Below are 14193 nucleotides of genomic sequence, written 5' to 3' on the forward strand. Positions count from 1 at the left end.
TCTTCATTTAGAAAGACATGGATTAATCAAGAACATCAGCATGGATTTGTTAAGGGAAGGTCGTGTCTGACCAACGTATTTGAATTTTTTGAGGAGGTAACAAGGAGGGTCAACGAGGGTAGTGCGTTTGATGTAGTGTATATGGATTTTAGCAAGGCTTTTGATAAGGTCCCACGTGGCAGACTGGTCACGAAAGTAAAAGTCCATGGGATCCAGGACAAAGTGGCAAGTTGGATCCAAAACTGGCTCAGAGGCAGGAAGCAAAGGGTAATGAATGGCTGATGGGTGTTTTTGTGACTGGAAGGCTGTTTCCAGTGGGGTTCCGCAGAGCTCAATACTAGGTCCATTGCTTTTGTGGTATATATCAATGATTTAGACTGGAATGTAGGGGGTATGATTAAGAAGTTTGCAGATGATACTGTAGACTGCAGGAAGATATCAATGAACTGATCAGGTGGGCAGAAGAGTGGCGAATGGAATTCAATCCGGAGAAGTATGAGGTAATGCATTTGGGGAGAGCTATCATCATCATCATGGGCAGTCCCTCGGAATCGAGGACGACTTGCTTCCATGCTTAAAATGAGTCCTTAGGTGGCTGAACAGTCCTTTATGAAAGCCACAGTCCATGTCACAGGTGGGACAGATAATCATTGAGGGAAATGATGGGTGGGACACACGCTCTTTCCACTGCCTGCGCTTGATTTCTGCTCTCAGCGATGAAACTCGAGGTGCTCTGCGCCCTCCAGGATGCACTTCCTCCACTTAGGGCAATCTTTGGCCAGGGACTCCCACGTGTCAGTGGGGATGCTGAACTTTTTCAGGGTGGCTTTGATGGTGTCCCTGTAACGTTTCCTCTACCCCCCCTTTGGCTCGTTTGCCAGGAAGGAGTTCCGAGTAGAACGCTTGCTTTGGGAGTCTCGTGTCTGGCATGCAAACGATGTGGCCTGCCCAGCGGAGCTGATCAAGTGTGGTCAGTGCTTCAATGCTGGGGATGTTGACCTGGTCGAGGACCTAATGTTGGTGCGTCTGTCCTCCCAGGAGATTTGTAGGATCTTGTGGAGGCATCGTTGGTGGTATTTCTCCAGTGATTTGAGATGTCTACTGTAGATGGTCCATGGCTCTGAGCCGCAGGTATTACTACAGCCCTGTAGACCATGAGCTTGGTGGTAGTTTTGAGGGTCTGATCTTCAAACACTTTTTCTCAGGCGGCCGAAGACTGCACTGGCACACTGTTGAATCTCGTCGTCAATGTCTGCTCTTGTTGATAAGAGGCTCCCGAGGTATGCGAAATGGTCCACGTTGTCCAGGGCCACACCGTGGATCTTGATGACTGGGGGGCAGTGCAATGCGGCAAGGACAGGCTGATGGAGGACCTTTGTCTTACGGATGTTTATCGTAAGGCCCATGCTTTCGTACACCTCAGTAAATACGTCGGCGATGTCCTGGAATTCAGTCTCTATGTGCACCGACGCAGGCATCGTCTGCGTACTGTAGCTCGACGACAGAGTTTGGGGTGGTCTTGGATCTGGCCTGGAGATGGCTAAGGTTGAACAGGTTCCTACTGGTTCTGTTGTTTAGTTCCACTCCAGCAGGGAGCTTGTTGACTGTGAGGTGGAGGGCTAACAAGGCAAGGGAATACACATTAAAGCACTTTGGGACCTCCAAGGCTAAGTTATCAAAGGCCAGGTGACAGAGATTATACCAAGGAATTTAACCAAGAATAAGCTATCAACGGAGTCTCTGAACTGAGTGATTGTAGACCTGATTATAGAATCATAGAATAGTACAGCACAGAAGGAGACCATTTGGCCTTTCGAGTCTGCGCCAGCTCTTTCGAAGAGTAATCCAGTTAGTCCTAATCCTCCAATCTTTCCCCCAAACTCCTACAATTTTTTCTCCTTCAAGTATTTCTTGATGAGAAAAATTGTCAACTCCACTCCTGCATTACAATGACAAGACACAACTCATATTTCTGATCAATGCAGTCATAGAGTCAATTGATGTAGATGGGTAATCGAAGTTTACAGTTTAAGTGGTCACTTTTTGATATTAAAAATATGTATGTTCCTTCCAGGGGCACTAACGGGGCGGAGCCTCAGCAGCATTGCACACTGGGCCGTGCAGCACTGCCGCGTGCGAGGGGCCCTTCACTCACTTAAAGGGAAAGGCCCACGCTGCCAACTCTGCAGAAGGAAAACGGACGTACCTGGACCAGAGGGCGGGGGTACCATGCAATCTGCCCGGATCTCCAGCAGCGTGCTGGGGTGAGCGATCGTGGCCCCACGAAGAAAGCGGAGCAGCAGCGGCATACAACATGTTAAAAAAAAAAATTTCCCGACCAACTCGTCTTTAATTTTCGCTCTGGTAGCAGCCGGCCGCCCGCTCCGTGTCCCCTGCCACTGTCTGTGCTTTCGCCCGGCGCTGCCACAGGGGGTGAAAGTGAATTTCGGGTCCGGGAGACTAACCAAGCGATGCGCGCGGCGATGACATCATGATCTCCAGGCGCAGGAGATTGGGTCACAACGACGTAGCACCGCCGCTAAACTCCCACCTTCATTGCCAGCGTCACGCCCGGGCGGTAAGGCACTTGCGCCCCATGGAAGGTGCAAATACACCGAATTTCTAGCCCTAAGTATCCACTTGTGCTCAGACAAGAGCTGCTATTTTCTTATCTTAAGAACACCTGAAATAAATTGGCCTGATCTTCATGACATAAATGATAACAACTAAATCTGCGATTATTTCATTCTTAAATCCATTTAAAATTTGGTATTTACATGTAATGTGGCTAAAATTCCGGCCTCGCCGGAAGTGCGCACAGACCCGGCGAGGCCTCACAAAAGCCAGTTTTCGCCAATGTGCATGCACTGAAAACCGGCTTTTCCAATCCTCCACATCCCCGGGAGAAAGACATTTACATGGGAGAGATTGGCCCATCTCTTGCCCAGTGAATGTCCTTCGAACTTTTACACTTGGTGACATCAGATGCATAGCCGACTTTTACTAGCATAAGAGTTTTAAAACATAAAAATGAAATTTAAGTACACATTTTTATAGTAAAAACCCTGTCCATTAAGATAAGTTTATTTTTAATACTATTACATTAAAAGAAATTCCCAAAAATATATATTTTTTCTAAAACATTTAATTACATTTAATTTCAATTTTAAATATGTGAGGTATTTTATTTATTTATTATGCTGTGTTTGGGTGTATTAGGGTTTTTCTCATTGAAAGTAATGGGAACTCATACAAACGGAGTTCCCATTATCAATGAGAATACTGCATCATGATTGGTTGTCCAGGCCCACGTGACTCCAGTTTGGACTGACGTACCTCGAAGACAGGTCCCCATGTGTTGCACAGCCAATCTAGGCCTCCGACCTGGATCTTTCATTTCTCCGGGACCAACAGGTAGATTCATAGATTTTTTTCGGGTCGGAGGCGTTCGTACGAAGGAAACCTCCGACCGCAATTTTAGGCCCAACATACTTAAATGCCAGGGGTAAGTGTCATCCCCAAGGATAGTGGTAATCTTGAAAACTCTTCCCCAAAAAAGCAGTTGAGGCTGGGGGTCAATTGAAAATTTCAACTCTGAGATTGGTAGAATTTTGTTCGGCAAGGATTGTTGAGGGTTACGGAACCAAGGCGGGTAGATGGAATTAAAATACAGATCAGCCATGATCCAATTGAATGGAAGAACAGGCTCAAGGGGCTGAATGGCCGACTCCTGTTCCTTTGTTCCTGAATAACCTATCACAATTGTGATCAGTTTTATGAAACATGGAACCATGAATGAAGGGAAAATTGGCCTGTGCATATGCGTAAAGAGTACAGAAAACCTGCCTGCTTAAACCACTGTGATTTAAAACAATTGCGTCACATTATTTTTTTTAAATGAAGTACTTCAAGGTCAGCAGGGTGCACTCCCACACTGCATAATACGGTGCCACGATTGGAAAAGCGTCCCAATTGCATTAGGCAAGCTCTCTTGTTAATTGAATAAGACTAGATGCATTTATGCAGTGCATTATTGCATCCTTGGGACTTCTCAAAGCACTTCACAATCAATGAATTACTTTTGAAGTGCTGTCATTGCTGTTATTTAGGCAAATGCAGCAGCCTATTTTCCCACAGGAAAGTCCCACAAATAGATGAGTGAGCAGTTGAAAGTATTATTTTTGAGAAGAATATTGCCCAGGACATTGAGAGAAGTCCCTGCTCCTTTGTAATAGTGTTATGGGATCTTGACGAGGTAAACAGATCTCAGATCTAATATCTCAGCTGTGTGACTGCACCTCTGATAAGGCAGCATGCCTTCAGTACTGAAGTTCCAGGCTAGGTTATATGCTCAGGCCCTGGAGCAGTGGCGTAGCCAGGAATGAGGATTTGGATGGGCCCCAATTTATAGTGGACTTGCAATGACCATCAAATCATTTATATTATATTGCACAAATAATTCCAAGTTATCACTTTGTTTTAAATGCGTTTACCTCCCAATCGCAATGTTCAAATATTTTAAAGACATACATTTATTACATGACAAATATTTTAAAGACAGTACCTTTAACGGTTCATCCCACATCCACTTACCGTTATTCCTAACGTCTTTTCTGGTTGCCCATCTCCCTGGTAATATGTGTTTTAAGGCTGGACATTGCTGCTCTACACATGTCGGCCTGCTAACTTGGAGCAATTTTAAGGTTGCCAACCCTCCAGATTTGCCCTGGAGTTGCCAGGAATGGAAGATTAATCTCCGGGATACTGCTATAAGAAAACCCGGGAGAAATGTCACAGGGGCATGAAGCAAAATTCTGTTCCTTTTTCTTTTAAAATTTTAATTTATTAGTTCTAACTAACAGTCTGTTCCCTTTCTAATTGGCCATGGGAAGGCAGCACGCTTGGAGGATGGGCCAATGGCAGGAGTGTGGGGACGGGGAGGTTCGCGGTGGGAGGTCGTATGATGAAACCTCCAGGAATACACCCAACCAGAGTTGGCAACTCTAGGCAATTTACACTCCACTCCTCTTCTGTTGCTACCTTTTGCCTGAGTGGCATTCATACGGGTTCAAGTTTTGGTGGACCTGGGTACTACTTTGGTGGACCATGGCCCAAGCAGGTTCACCTGTGGCTATGCCCAAATCCAGGAGTGGGGCTTGAACCCATAACCTTCTGATGCAAGTTCTCCCAGTTGAGCCAGGCCAATGGTTGGGACTAAATATTACCAACTGAAAGACAATTTTGTGCTGAATGATCATTAGGAACGAGAGTGAGACTACCTAAACTCATCCATCTTAGAATACTTACAGCCAGAACTGAGAGGATAATTTCACCCATCAGTTTAGACTGAATCCAGAGGTAAAAGGACAGTATATTAACTCACGGTGCCCTTTAGTCCCCATGTCTCACATATTTATGAAAATATGGTAAATTCTAGCACTTTGTCTCGAAACTTCTTTACCCAGAGAGTGGTTAGAATGTGGACTATGCTATTGCATGGAGTAGTTGAGACAAATAACATAGATGCTTTTAAGCTACGTAAACACATGAGGAAGAAAGTAATAGAAGGATATGCTGATAGGGAGAGATGAAGTCAGGTAGGAGGCCCATGTGAAGCATCAACACCAGCTTGGACTAGTTGGGCCAAATGGCCTGTTTCTGTACTGTAGATTCTATGTAAGAAGAGGAAAGTGAGTAAAAGAAGCAGCAACATGTAAGATAGCAGGAACAGGTAAGACAAAGCTTGTATCCTGTGACTTGTGCGTGACACCACACCAGGTACATGGGATGTAATTTAATGCATCAGGTAGTGTTCAGTCCGCTGTATTGCTGGAACACTGGTCCCCACATGCTGTGGGTGTGCATTGGAAAACCACAGCCCTTTTGATCAAGACTTGTGTCAGCTGTGGCTCAGTGGGTAGCACTCTCGCCTCTGAGTCAGAAGGTTGTAGTTCAATTCCCACTCCAGGGATTTGAGCACACAAATCTAGGCCGACACTCCAGTGCAGTGAGGGAGTGCTGCACTGTTGGAGGTGCTATCTTTTGGATGGGACGTTAAAAAGAGGCTCCGTCTGCTCTCTCAGGTGGATGTAAAAGATCCCATGGCACTGTTTTTAAGAAGAGCAGGGGAGTTATCCCCAGTGTCCTGGCCAATATTTATCCCTCAACAAACATAACAAAAAACATTTACTTACAAATATATAGCTGCTGTGTTTCCCACATTACAACAGTGACTACACTCCAAAAATACTTCATTGGCGGTAAAGCGCATTGGGACGTCTGGTGGTCATGAAAGGCGCTATAGAAATCCAAGTCTTTTTTTTCTTTCCTTCAGTCCGCTTTATTGCTGGAACACTGGTCCTCACATGCTGCAGGTGTGCATTGGAAAACCACAGCCTTTTCAATCAAGACTTCTTTGCAATAGTCAACTTTTTTGAGATCTGGAAAGTATCTGATGCTCATGATTATCTTGTTCTTGACAATTTTCCTCCACAAATTTACTCCTTTATCTCTTCGTTTCCACATCCCTGCTCAACAACAAAACAACAACAACTTGCATTTATATAGTGCCTTCAACATAGTAAAATCTCCCAAGGCGCTTAACAGGAGCATTGACGAACATTGACTCCGAGCCGCAGCATGAGACATTAGCACAGGTAGGTTTTAAGGAGCGTCTTAAAGAGAGGTGGAAAGATTTAGGGAGGGAATTCCAGAGCTCGTGGCCTCGGCAGCTAAAGGAGCAGCCGCCACTGGTGGAGCGATGAAAATCGGGGGTGTGCAAGAGGCCAGAATTGGAGGAGCGCCGAGATCTTGGGAGTGTTGTAGGGCTGTAGGAGGTTGAATTACAACGATTTAGTGCTAGAACCAGATATTGGAGGAACATTTTGTAAATTAGACAGGTTATTCGGGCTGGAGATCCACATTTGTAAGTGCCCATCAAACGCAAAGCAGCCTGGGTCTGTTGCAAGTGATTAGTTCATTGCAGAACCTGTAGCCTGTCAGCTAGGGATTTTGGACCCCCCCCCCATGTAGATCCTCTTACTGAATTTTTTTTTAAACCAGCACAAGCTTTATCACGGATTATGACATTTCCTTATGGCAGTTGGAAGCTGTCAGAAGGGAAATGTTGCAAGCCTGAGGGCTGGTCAAGAAGGGATTCTCTTTGCTCCATGCTGAACTGTGGCAAGTATGATTCTTGCAATCTCACAGTTCCAACTGCTGAAAATATTTTGTTACTTCAAAAGCTCTTTCCAGGAGCTAAAGTGGAAAATCAGGAGTTGTTGGCTATAAACTTTGCTAAACTGATGGATTTGTACTGGAATCCCTCCCTCTCCCTGCCCCCTCACAATAAATCAACTGTTGACCATAATGTAGCTCTGAATTGATAGTGAATTACAGGTGTAAGGCCTGACTATATGGGAGTCCTTCCAAAATTGTCCCAAGGTCTTTCAAAATACATCTCCGTCGATGATTTTCTAATCCATTTTGTTGGATGTTAACAGCACTTCAGTCATTTGTAAAATGTATTTTTAAATAGCTGAAGGGCAGTGGAAACTATTTTGATTAGTTTGGAAATACTATGAAAGAAAGAATGCAAGTACTTACATTTCTATAGCACCTTTCACAACCTCAGGACATCCCAACATTCTTCACAGCTAATGGAAGTACTTTTGAAGCGTAGCCACTGTTGTAATGTAGGAAACGCGGCAGCCAATTTGCACACAGCAAGCTCTCACAAACAGCAATGTGATGATCAGATAATCTGATTTAGTGATGTTGGTTGAGGGATAACTCCCCTGCTCTTCTTTGAAATAATGCCATGGGATCTTTTACGTCCGCCTGAGAGGATGGACAGGGCCTCAGTTTAACATTTCATCCGTAAGACAGCGCGCCTCCGATAGTGCAGCACTCCCTCAGCACTGTACTGGAGTGTCAGCCTGGATTACATGCTCAAGTGGGACTTGAACCCATAACCTTTCTGTCTCATTGAGCCACGGCTGATACCAATAGACCAATGAGAGTGTTTGAAGAATAGGACCGCAAATCTGGTACCAAGTTTATGGTCTACAGAGCAGTATAGATACCCGCCTTCCTATATGGCTCAGAGATGTGGACTATATACAGTAGACACCTCAAAGCGCTGGAGAAGTACCACCAGTGCTGCATCCGCAAGATCCTGCAAATCCACTGGGAGGATAGACGCACCAATGTCAGTGTTCTCACTCAGGCCAATATCCCCAGCATCGAAGTACTGACCACATTTGACCAGCTCCGTTGGGCGGGCCACATCGTCCACATGCCCGACACGAGACCCCCGAAGCAAGCACTCTACTCGGAACCCCTACACGGCAAGTGAGCCCCAGGTGGACAGAGGAAATGTTTCAAGGACACCCTCAAAGCCTCCTTGATAAAGTGCAACATCCCCACCGCCACCTGGGAATCCTTGGGCCAAGACCGCCCTAAGTGGAGGAAGAGCATCCGGGAGGGCGCTGAGCACCTCGAGTCCCGTCGCCGAGAGCATGCAGAAAATCAGACGCCCCACCCACCTTTTCCTTAAATCACTGTCTGCCCCACCAGTGACAGAGACTGTAATTCCCGCATTGGACTGTACAGTCACCTGAGAACTCACTTCTAGAGTGGAAGCAATTCTTCCTCGATTTCAAGGGACTGCCTGTGATGATGATGATGATATGATGAATAGCCACCACAGTACTTCTTTCTATTGTTAAAAACAATGGGATCACAGCTTGAAAGTGGAACTCATCCTACTCTAAGTGAAATCCATTGTTTTTGTGAGCCTTGTACTGTCAATATCCTAGCAAAGGAACCTATAATAAGGACATCACAAAACCAGCTAGTCCCCTATCACACCTCGTCGAACAATTACCATTAACAATATTGCAGTCAAATGTTGGTGGGTTAAATGAAACTCTCTTAAAGTGCCAACAGTTGATGACTCATACTGTGCTATCACAGCAGCATGAAACAGCATGGTCTCCTTTGTCTGAATAATTCTCTACTTTTTTCCTCACTCCCACATCAGCTAATCAGGGACAGTTCTTGGTGCTCTCCTTGTTTTCCCATTGTTTAAATATATTTTAAAAGCTCATTCTCAGAATAATGCAGCACAGAAGGAGGCCATTCAGCCCATCGTGCCTGTGCCAGCTCTATGAAAGAGCTTTCCAGTGAATCCCACTCCTCTGCTCTTTCCCCATAGCTGTGCAAATGTTTGCGTTTCAAGTATTTATCCAATACCCTTTCGAATCTGCTTCCCCCACCCTTTCAGGCAATGTGTTCCAGATGAGCTAAATACATTCTCCTCATCGCCTCCTTGGCTTTTTTGCAAATTATCTTAGATCTGTGTCCTCTGGTTACCAACCAGGGGAAACAGTTTCTCCCTATCTACGCTATCAAAGCCCCTCATGATTTTGAACACCTCTATTAAATCGGCCCTTAACCTTCTTTGCTCTATGGAGAATAATTTTTAATATGTGGATAACTGAGTGGTAAAACACAGGCATGTGCCCATGCTTTCCCATGTGGAGTACACTGTGCTCCCATACAGAGAGACTGTGTGGAGGCTAAGCACTTTGCCATCTGGAGAATCAGGAGGTAAGTCACTCTGGCCGCACTAACATATTTTTTCAGGATTATCTGAGGATTCGGAGCAGGTCATCTCAGCCCAAGGAGAATACAGGAGGAGATAAAGAAAAGGACAGTAATAAATGATGAAAGAAAAGAAAAGTGCTTATATTGACCACTTTTCAAAATGCAGTGTATATACGTCAGGCAGGGAAGTGGAGCTGAGTCCATGATCAAATCAGCCATGATCTTATTAAATGGCGGAACAGGCTTGAGGGGCTAAATGGCCTACTCCTGCTCCTATTATGTTCTTATGTTCTTACGTAGGCCAGATCAGACAGCATCGTGCACCAGGTGTTCATATCGTGCATTTGTGTGTTAACAAATCAGCTCAGCCCCAGGATCTTTTTAACTTGTTCATGCATTCCGATAATTTAACAATACTAAAATGATGTACTTCAGGGGAGGTGCTGATAGCTGACAGTGTCATGTAAAACTGCTGTGGAATGGTGTTTGGAAGTGTATAGTATCATGCAACATGTTATATGTTTTGCCTGTCAAGGAGAAATGACCTTACTAGTTGAATCCAATTAAACTCAACAATTGTACACCATATTTATTAATGGAGCATCACTGACAATGCATTTAAATGAATAAATTAACATTTGAATTCTGGATATATTTACAATATATGTACGATAGATGTTATTCCCCCCACCCAACATGGAGACCTGAAGTGTGCTGTATGGTACATCACTAGACTAGCAATCCGAAGGTCACAGTTTCAACTCCTCAACTCCACAAGCTGTGAAACTCAATTCAATAAATCTGGTAGTTTCTGGACTGGCACCAGAGAAAAGTTAGCATCAAAGCTATGGGTGTATTGTGAAGGTTTACTTGGAGCTGGTATACGTGGTCATTGCCTTTGTCCCTCCCGACACTGCATGCTTGGCCAGCTTCCTGGACAGTAGCAGGCGCACGGCGGTCTGGATCTCCCGGGAGCTGATGGTGCGACGCTTGTTGTAACGGGCCAGGTGGGAAGCCTCAACCGCGATCCACTCGAAAATATCGTTCACAAAGGAATTCATGTGCTCATGGCCTTGGAAGAGATGCCAGTGTCGGGGTGAACCTGCTTCATTGCCTTGTAGATGTAAATGGTGTCATCATCATCATAGGCAGTCCCTCGAAACGAGGATGATGTGCTTGCATGTCAAAACGTTCACAGGTGTTTCAATGAAGGACCTGACATTCCAGATCCTGAACTAAATCTTGAAGGGTGGAAGATGCTTGTGCATGGATTTTTTTAATGTGTGGTGGCCATTGCACACCAGCCACCATACGGGCTTGACAGAGCTCGGCCTTTATCCAGTGGCAAGGATTAACCAAGACAACTGGAGACCAGCTCTGCTGCACGGACCTAGTGCGCGCACACATAGCGCAGTGTGGGCTAGCCCGTGCTGCCCCCGGGCCCATGCCTCTTCTGGGCCCCGATCACATCGCTCTACAATCTCTCGCCGCTCCTTCGCCCCGACCTCGCCGCTCCTGCTGTACCTGCCCACGTTCCAATCACTGACCTGGATCTTGATGACGTCACTCTTCACTGCCGTTGCTCTCCTGCTCCAGTACATGCTGCTCCCTGGAGTGGTACGCTGCCACGTTGCTCCTTCCGCTCCCCGACCTGCTCCGATGGTGCTCGCAGGCCGGAGACCGCTCAGTCTTTCTCAACCTTCTCCGCTTCTTGCCACCCTTGGGTGTTCCTTTATTCGCAGTTCCTGAGAGTTGATTTTCCTCATGCATTTTCAAACTCAATTTCAAACACAAATGATGTGGTCCACTCTCACTGCCCTCTGAAGTGACCTAGCAAGATGCTCATTTGTACAAAAAAAACAATTGCTACAGGGCATGTACGGATGGGATTAAAATTCAGTCTTGCTAGCATCGCGTGCAGCCCAAGAACAAATTTATGTAACTGGCCAGGTTTTGGGTTAAGATGGATTCATTGCTTAGACATTCTGCTGTCTTGTAACTTTCCCTTTTGTTTAATTTTAAAAAAAAGTTGAAATCATAAACACTGCAAATATTCTAAAATTCTTCTGCATAAAATATTTAATTATTTTATGAAAGATTGGCTATACTTGGTATATAGCCAGCTTAAGTTATTAGGCAAAGTAGATACAACTCCAAATTTCACCCAATCCTTGATGGTTCCTTTCCTTTAGACAAACACTTATCATCGTGACAGCTCTTGGATCTTTTTTCTGATATGTCTTCAATATTTTTAGCAAGTGACAGACCAATTCTAATTCCATTTACAGGATTACTTGTAATATCATGTGATTCTGTAAATACTCTCAAAAAAACATTGAGTGCATAAACTGCTGTAGTTGGTTACTGTTCTGCTGAATACTCTGTCGTTATCTTCGCAAAAACGGCATCACGGGCTTAACCTCTCGTGATTTTTATGAAATTGCTGGATTTGCACATTAATTGCCCATTAAACTAGCCATAGAAAGTTAAGTCTAGTAATTAATAGTGTAAATACCTTTTAATGACATGATAATTGTTGCTGAATGACAATTAACCTCTCTGGCCCAGAGAGCGAACAATTAAAAGTGTGGAGTCCCAATCCTTAGGTAGTGAATTATTAATGGAGATTTAAAAAAAAATAGCATTTTAAATGTAAAACTTTTTTAGGGCTTTTCCTTTCTGTCTTTTTTTAATCCAATCTTCCTTTCACTCTCTATTTATTTTCTGTACTTGACTTGACATTGAATTCACCCCTCCTTCTCAGTCCTTCCCCTGTTTATTTTTCAATCCTTGAATCTCATTAGCTATGGAGACACACATTATCATTCACCAAGGACCCAGATTCCTGTTTCTCTGGTTGGGCCGAATGGCCTGTTTATGTGCCATATATCCTATGTAATCCTCATTGCGCCGTTATCAGCTCACACTTTTAGCAACTAAGTTGGCAAAATTTTTGTGAACTGAACAATGCAGGAAACAACAACAACTTGTATTTATATAGTACCTTTCACATAGTAAAATGTCCCAAATGTGTGTCAGCTGTGGCTCAGTGGATGGCACACTCGCCTCTAAGTCTGAAGGTGTGGGTTCAAGTCCCACTCCAGGAACTTGAGCACATAAATCTAGACAGGCATTCAGTGCAGAGGGAGTGCTGCACAGTTGGAGGTGCCGTCTTTCGGATGCAACATTAAATCGAGGCCCCATCTCCTCTCTCAAGTCAACGTAAAAGATCCCATGGCACTATTTCGAAGAAGAGCAGAGGAGTTATCCCTGGTGTCCTGGCCAATATTTCATAGGCAGTTCCTCGAAATCGAGGAAGACTTGTTTCCACTCTAAAAGTGAGTTCTCAGGTGACTGTACAGTCTAATATGGGAATTACAGTCTCTGTCACAGGTGGGACAGACAGTCGTTGAAGGAAAGGGTGTGTGGGGAGTCTGGTTTAGAAACATAGAAAATAGGTGCAGGATAAGGCCATTTAGCCCTTCGAGGCTGCACCACCATTCAATAAGATCATGGCTGATCATTCACCTCAGTACTCCTTTACTGCTTTCTCTCCATACCCCTTGATCCCTTTAGCCATAAGGACCATATCCAACTCCCTCTTGAATATATCCAATGAACTGGAATCAACAATTCTCTGCGGTAGGGAATTCCACAGGTTAACAACTCTCTGAGTGAAGAAGTTTCTCCTCACCTCAGTCCTAAATGGCTTACCCCTTATCCTTAGACTATGTCCCCTGGTTCTGGACTTGCCCAACATCGGGAACATTCTACCATGTACAGTAGACACCTCAAGTTGCTGGAGAAATACCACCGACGTCTCCGCAAGATCCTCCAAATCCCCTGAGAGGACAGGCCCACCAACATCAGCGTCCTCATCCAGGCTAACATCCCCAGCATTGAAGCATTGACCACACTCGATCAGCTCCGCTGGTCAGGCCACATAGTTCGCATGCCAGACACGAGACTCCCAAAGCACGTGCTCTACTTGGAGCTGTTTCACGGCAAACGAGCCAAAGATGGGCAGCGGAAACGTTACAAGCACACCTCAAAGCCTCCCTGATAAAGTGCAACATCCCCACTGACACCTGGGAGTCCCTGGCCAAAGACCGCCCGAGGTGGAGGAAGTGCATCCGGGAGGGCTCTGAGCTCCTCGAATCTCATCGCCAAGAGCGTGCAGAACTCAAGCGCAGGCAGCGGAAAGAGCGTACGGCAAACCAGTCCCACCCACCCCTTCCCTCAACGACTATCTGTCCCACCTGTGACAGGGACTGTGGTTCTCGTATTGGACTGTTCAGCCACCTAAGGACTCATTCTAAGAGTGGAAGCAAGTCTTCCTTGATTACGAGGGACTGCCTCTGATGATGATGAATTTAACTACATATATCAGTCTTATAATTATTCAGTCTGCACATTACAATAACAAAAAAGCTATACATGACAAAAAGAGACGTGTAAAGATAGTCAGCGTTCTGTGTTAACACCTTTAATGGGTGCGAACAGTTGCTGAACTGTGAAGACTGCAATGAATATTCATTCTGACAAGTTCTTTTCTATTCACTTAAACATGTTGAACCTGTTAAT

This window comes from Pristiophorus japonicus, chromosome 10 (genome assembly GCF_044704955.1).
Source record: "Pristiophorus japonicus isolate sPriJap1 chromosome 10, sPriJap1.hap1, whole genome shotgun sequence".
NCBI lineage: Eukaryota > Metazoa > Chordata > Chondrichthyes > Pristiophoridae > Pristiophorus > Pristiophorus japonicus.